Raw genomic sequence first — 7,935 nt, 5'->3', positions numbered from 1 at the left:
ACATCAGACAAATAACCTGAAACAAGACACACAGATAGCTGAATTATGTTAACCTTGATGAATTTGGTAGATACAACTGACAGCTTTACAAACAGCCTGGATCCAAAAACCTTCTGTTAAAAAATGTTGACTTTTCATTTTACCATAAAAATGACTATATCGTGCTAAGTGTCTGATATGCATACCTCAAACTGTATTAAATATAGGAGGCTGTTATATTCATCAGAATACAGTATTTACTGTCTAACCACATGCCTGCATCAATAAATGAATATTAATAATAGTTAATATTCTGAGAGAGTATGCCCACATGGACCTTTGCATGTCTATTTAAAGGAGTGAAACTAAAGTGGGACAGTGTTTCTCAGGTTTGGTTTGATGCTATTCTAAGAAACAACACTTTCAAGCACTGCTGTTGTGTCAGAAACAAAAGACGTAACATCACGTCAGGTGAGGCGAAGCTTTTGTTCAGTACAGAAACAGGATTTTCTTTGAAATCTATCAGACTCACATTCAAACATGAGGTAATTCATCTCAAGAGGCACACCGTGAGTTCATCAGCTGGGACCAACATGTCACTAGTTAATTCCAGGCTAGCGCTCTGTCAGTATACAATCTGTGAGACACTGTTTGAACGAGGGAGGGCTTCTTTTATCATCAACACAGTAGCTGAATAAACATTTGTGAACGTGTTGGTGACTCACACTGTGTTCGTTCATTTTGTTTGTTATCGTTCCCAAAAAGACAAGAGTCATTAAACCTATTAATATTTAAAAGACTTCTTTTGTAGTTTTCTATACATTAATTTTTAAAAAAAAATCTAGTACATAAAGAATGTCTTTCCCCTGAAAGCTCATCTAGTTTGATTTCATTCTAAACTCCTCGTACAAAAAAAGTATATGTGATGGGTACTTCCATGGTGTGACTACTTCTGAATTAAACTTGGCACAAAAGCAAAAAGTCACAACGTCTTTCTGGGGCATCCTGACTGGAAAAACAGATGAAGAAAAGCAGCTTTTTACACAGAAGATGAATATTCTCAAATTGCTTGATGCAAAAAGACATATTTCACCTTCATAGAGAACTTAAAGATTAGAGAATTTAAAACAGTGAGGAAGGACCAGCAACACAGAACGATGACATCATCAAGTCATTCGACTGGCCTAGAGAGCCTGTTGCATCTATTTTCCAGGCAGACTCACCGCCATGCTCACCACCACAAACTTAACTCACAGTTGTAATTAATACTGAATTGCTCAACTGTGTGTCGGCCATTAAAGCAACTGCATTCTTTCTTTTTCACTGTGTAAACTGTTGCTTATTTTTTATAGCTGAAAGGCTCTCCAGGGTGTTCCTCCTTGCACTCAGATATATTTCAGCTGAGGACAAGAAGCTTTTTTATCTCCGGCAACAAACCTTTAAAAATACTGCTTTTCATATCTCAGAATTAGGTGGCAATGTTTTCACATGAAAAACAACTAGTCATATTCTTTTTGTTTGTTTGCTTTATAAACAAATTCCTCTAATAAATGTCAATATAAAGGTTTGAAACATTCCTCTGAGCGCCTTTCTATAGCGACGACAGTATCAATTTTCTAGTGGTTCAAAGATCACAGCAGTACTTCCTTTCAAGTAATTTGCTTGTATGAAGACAGACTGCAGAACTTTACACATCAAGCATCAGGTTAAATCGAGGAAACACGTGGCTTTTTTAAAAAAGAAATAAAATTGTGTCAAAAAGTGTCCCATGTATGACCACATGATGCCAAAAAGCCAAAAGAAGAAGCACCACGCCTACTTACTGAAATGGTGTCGTTCTAATGAAGTCACTCCAGAAAATGATTGGACAGGAAAATAATCTGCTGACAGGTTATAACCTGGCTGAAACTAGCACCGGCTCAGCACAAATTGAACCAGCAGAACTACATGCAACTGTGCGATTCAGAGGAAAGCGTCTGATCGTTTGCACAAACTTCTAATCAGCTAATGACAGAACTTTATCACGTTTCCGTAAGGAATAAAAACACGGCATTCCTATCAAAGCATGCAGGTCACCTTGTACACTGCAGCCTACTAAGTGCACAATGCAAATGCCAAGTCCAACTGCAACTCACAAAACACAATCAAATGCAGCACAGCAGGGATACAAAACTTAATATCATCCTTCATCATCTCCTTCAGACAGCCTCACTGTCTACCTCCAGAGTGACAAAAAAAACACTCTTTGTCCCTAAAGTATCTTATTGTCATCCTAATCATTCCTCACAATCACAAACAATCTCACAACTTTTTTTCCCATTCAGCCCTATCTACTTATGCAGTTCCCAGAAGGCATTGCCTTTTAGACTCTTCCTCTCTGGCAGCTAAGATGTCGGGAAAACAAATAACAGTGGAAAACAAAACAAAACAAAGTCTCCTGAAATACCTTGTGGATGCCCAGAGGAAGGTGCTGGACAGACAGATGAGCAGATAGGTTTCCTCTGTCCTCTTCTCTCAGGCTGCCTCTTCTCTCGGCGTGCTGTGGAGAGTGACTGCTCACAGCCCGCCTGGCATATCTAATTAGAGCCAGGCTGTTGCCACTATCGGGCAGAGGATCTACCTCTCCAATCTCTCCTGACTCAATCTTCCCCATCTCTGATTTCCTTTTATATTTATGCTGGAATATTTAATTGTAGACAAAAGGTTACTCTGGGCTCTATTCATCGCACACAGGCAGAATAATCTCCTTTAAAAGGCTTGACATTTCAGGCTTTTCAAAAGGGGCTGAAAAAATTATATCCCCGCTTTTGTTAATCAATGAAGTAGAACTCCCCCGAACAAAAGAATTAAATTGCTTGGTTGGGTTAATAAAACACACAGAAATAGCTGCTTCCTGTGGGCTTTTGTGCCTTCCACTGGCTCCCCCCATATGCAACCAGCACTGTAATTCCATATGATTTGGGGGGCAAAACTCTCATTTCTCCACACAGTTGGCTTTTTAAATCCTATTGAATGAGCAGTCTGTGAGGCTGGCTGATTGGGACCTCTTGCCTGAGCCTGGCTGCCTGGCTGCCTGGCTAGCAGAAAAGGCTCTCTCCATTTAAATATGACTTCCACTAAGGAAAGACAGCTAGTCCACTACAATTTACAATTTCTATACTGCCCCTGCTTTAGAAAAAAACATTGTAATTATGCAAATGATAGGGGCAATAATTAGGCCCTTCACTGTCCCATTGTGTTGACTGCCGTCATGTTTCAGCCCAATGGTGGGAGAAACGCAGCGGGGCATGTTCGGTTTTAAATTGCTCCTCGCAGACTCTCTGCAGATGTTCACAGCATCTTCTGTGCTAAAACTAGCCGTCACCCAAAGCCAGGGTGCCTCTATATACCACAGCATAGCATACAGCTGTAGCCTTTATCCTCCACTGTAGTCTACACAAAATGAGACTATTAGTTTTGTGTTATGTCTGCTCATGCTGTTAGTCTAGCTGTATTGTAACTGTCATAATAAGTTTTATCCAAGCAATGGCATCATTTTTGTAATTTATCCTCTGTACACCACCACTGTCAGTTTTAAATAGTCTTCAAGGTATGATTAAAACACAGATTTTCAGCTTTAATTTAAAGGGTTTAACAAAAGTATTGGATCAGATGTTTAGTAAATGACAGCCACTTTTATATATGGCCTCCATTTTAAGAGGCTTGAAAAAAAAATGCTGCTGCTTGTTTGTGGGTCTCTCTGTGATTGTCTTGTATCCAGTATTCTATTCAGGCTTGTAACTGAAAAGCACGCTTTGTTGGGATGAGATCAAGTGACTGATTGGGGCCATCGAAGAATATCCCATTTTTTTACCGTGAGAAACTCTTGGGCTGCTTTTGCAGTATGCTTTGGATCATGATCCATTTGTGCTACCAACTGCTGTTTGATGGGTTTTGCAGCATTTGGCTGAATCTGAGCAGACAGTATAGGACTGTACACTTCACAGTTCATCCTGATACTTCTATCAGCAGTCACATCATCAATAAACACCAGTGGTCTGGTACCACTGGCAGCCATACATGGTTATATCATAGGATTGCCTCCACCATGTTTGACAGATGATATTGTACACTTCAGATTATGAGCTGTTTCTCTCCTTCATCGTGTGCTTCTCTTTCCATCATTCTGGTACAAGCTCATCTTGGTTTCATCTGTCCAAAGACACTTTTTTACCAGAACCCTCCAGATGTTCAAAGTCTTTCCTTTTTATCATTTTTTTCCACCTTGTTGCAAACTCGCTGTATTTCCATTCATGAGGACATGTCTTGACTTTGACAATGATACACCTGCCTCCTCAAGATTGTTCTTGACTTGGTTAGATGTCTGTTGTTGCTGAGCCAGCCATTGCTTTCCTTCTTTTCAACCCTTTAAAGCCTAGTGTTTAACATTTGATGAATGAGTTTTAGTGAGTTTTTCAGACTTCTTAATCACCAGTGTTTGTTAGGGCCCTGGTCATATTTTGAATCAGTGTCTGGATTTTCTTCCATATGTGTGTTCTGTGCAGTTAAGTGTCGCTGCAGGTTCTCTTTCTAATTGGAGAGCTGGCAGCTGCTGATTGGTTCCCATCATCACGTGGCCGTTTTGAAAACCGTATCTCCAGGAAAAGTGCGGTGGGCCCTACACTGTCCAAGAGATATTGAGTGATACTGATTATGTTTGTAGGTACCCCAGACCATAGGAAAAAACATTGTGTGTGTCACGTTAACCTGATGAAGCCTTATTTCGTTCACGATACAGGTGTAAACTCCTCTTCATCCCTCGGTGCGCCATCGGCCGTGCCCGTAGTTGTGCCAGCATCCCCTGTGTCAGTACAATCCAGAAAGTGATGGCTTACTTTTTGTTTGTGCCGAGGGTTGCGCTCGACTCAGAAATATTAGACAATTTAAAATCCCACCCAAAACATTTGGATGACTCTGCCAAGAAGGATGTGTGCTGTCTGATTGAAAATCACCCTGTTTGCCAACACTCCGTCTCGCACCACTGTCCTGGAACATGACATAGATGAAGGTGGCCATCCTCTGATCAAACCACATGCTTATCGGGTGAACCCACACGCACTTTTTTGGCAAGAAGTTTTACTTGCTGGAAAACTCTAGCTGTTCCAAATTCCAGTGCATGGAGTTCACCATGTCTCCTTATGCCAAAGGTTGACAACACCCCACGTTTTTGTACAGATTTTGGAAAGTTAATAGCGTGACGAAACCCGAGTCCTATACCCTCCCCTGAATGGAAGACTTTGTTGATAGGGTTGGCTCTGCAAAGTTTGTCACCAAACTGGTTTTATTAAAGGGTTATTGGCAAGTTCCCCCAACTCCACTTGCATTAGAAATTTCCACTTTCGTCATCCCAATCACTTTCTTCAATACACCGTTATTCCTTTTGGCCTTCGAAATGCCCCTGCCACATTCCAACGCCTTATACACATTGTCTTAGGTGGTGTCAAAAACTGTGAAGCGTACCTAGATGACATTGTAGCCTATTCAGACACCTGGTCGGAACACATTAAAATACTCAGGGAAATTTCTGAACAGTTAAAAGGGGTATAACTCACCTTGAATCTTGCCAAATGTGACTTTGGCAGAGCCACTGTGACTTATCTAGGGAAGCAGGTAGGTCAGGGTCAGGTGCTCCCCCTCTTGACCAAAATTCAGGCTATCCTAGATTTCCCCGTGCCTCGCACTAGATGTGAACTTCGCCGTTTCCTCTGGATAGCTGACTAGTATTGTGGCTTCTGCAAAATAAATTTTGCAGATATGGTTTCACCTCTCACCAGTCTATCAAAACCGTTTGTGTGGTCACCGATCATGCCAGAATGCATTGCAGTCTGCTAAAGCTCTCCTCTGCAGCACTTCCACTTCCTTTCCACTCCTGATTTCACATTAAATTAGGGAGTTAGGGGTAACACTTGTCTTTTGTTTGGTTTTTGTTTCATGCAGGGTTTAGGCAGCACCTTTCTTTTTGGAATAGCTTTTTTTGTTTGTTATTTTGGCCTTTCTTCACCCCGGAGTTAATGCTTTCAGTTTTTGGTAGTAATAAAACTACCTTGAACAGTGAATTGTCTCTAGGGTAGGGCTTTGGGTGCGGTCACCTTTCTTTTAACCCTTTTGTTGCGCTCTTGTACCCCTAGACCGAGACATAACAGTGTTTCACTCACGCCCCAAAGCAAAAATAAATTACACAACACATTTTTAAGGAATAAGTTGCAAAAAAAGATGCTTGATATAGCAAATATGACACAAATTATAATTAAAATGCAAATTGATATTCAATATTTTTTTTTTACAAGTTTTGTCAGAAGGTTCAATAAACACTCCATTTTTTTTAAAATGACAATTTCAAGGCAATTATTTCATGGTTCAGGAGGAGGCATGCCATAACAGACTAAAGAAGAAATACCTGACCAAACTATAAAGTTGTATTTTTGTTTTTAAAGCTAATGATGGTCTCCCTCACCTGCACTGACTTTTCTTTGGATGTCAGCTAGCAAACCAGCTCAACACCTGGAGTCAACTCCAGCTCTTACGAGTTTAATTTGTCATAAAGCAATGAGGAGGCATGAAGCTGCTTGTAAGTCAATTATCCAATGGCTTTTGAGCCTCTGAAAATGGGGGATTATTTATGAACATATCTGTAATTAATGCAGTTAATGCATTAATCCAGTTAATGCAATACTTCTGTGACATATAAAATCCACTGTAGTGGTGTACAGAGACAAAAAAAAATGTTGTGTTCCAAACAACTGTATAACCTCTAAGGATTGTGTTGATATTTACATTTACATTTCTCTGTGTAACACTTGAAACATACACATTGTCATTAATGACACAGGTCTTTACCATCAGTCATTATCTTCTGGTTTGCAATTGTTAGTGTGCACACACAACATAGGTAACAAGACTGTCCTGCAGCGTTGTGGTACACTATTTGTAGGCTACCATGTAACTTTTTCAATATACAGTCATGGACAAAAATTTCAACAGCAGCACAAATTTTGGTTCAAACTTCGTTTTTTGTCTTTAGAGAAAATCTAAAAATTCTCTTGTGTTCTGGGGGCCTCTTCTTTTGTGTTCTGGGGGCCTCTGGATGTCTGGAGTTTCGATCTCCTCCATACCTGCTTCATGCCCTGGAGGATGGGGCAGTGGCCCCCCACACCCTCTAGCAGATCATTACATGAAGGAACCTTTTAAAAAAAACAAGCGCGTCCATGCTCACAGGTGTACACACGGGTGATCACACACACAAACTACACCCTTTTTGGCTCCTACCTCAAAGCACACTGTGCGCTGTTGATCTTACGTGCTGCACAATAATGTTTAACATTTAGTATTTACTGCCATATTCCCATATATTGTTGTGATGTTGTTTATCCTATTACTCTCGTTTTCTTCTGCTTGTTTTCTTTTTCAACAGGTGATCCAGGTGATCGATATATGTATTTTTTTTGTCTGCTTGCTCTGTTGGTTTTTGTTTTTTGCCCTTTTTTCCCCGTCCCTCTTCTCGCATTCCTGAAAAGGACCAAGAGTAGCATGGGAGGGAAAAGGACACACAGCTAGGACCAAGATTAGAGGCAATATTCAAAGGGAAAAATGAAATCATCAGACTGAAGAGATTACAGAAATTACTTAGTCATAAAAGGTATGCATCTGTGATCTTTAAGGTTTTTTTGTTGTTGTTGTTTTGTTTTCTTATGCATGTGTAGCTGAAAGTGTGATTAATACAGCAATCACAGTGGTTATTTATTTGCACTGTTCATTACAGTGTGATAGAAACTTTAATGTACATCTCAGGAGTAACCTTCCCATTACTACAGGGGATTCATAGCACCAGCATCATCAGGAGGGCCCAAAACATCATTAACATCACCTACAGCATCATCTATTCACACTACAGGAGTCTGAAATTGAGGACTAAAAGAC

This window comes from Oreochromis aureus, linkage group 17 (genome assembly GCF_013358895.1).
Source record: "Oreochromis aureus strain Israel breed Guangdong linkage group 17, ZZ_aureus, whole genome shotgun sequence".
In the NCBI taxonomy this organism is placed as follows: domain Eukaryota; kingdom Metazoa; phylum Chordata; class Actinopteri; order Cichliformes; family Cichlidae; genus Oreochromis; species Oreochromis aureus.
The sequence above is the reverse complement of the archived record's forward strand: the minus strand, read 5'-3'. Positions refer to the sequence as shown.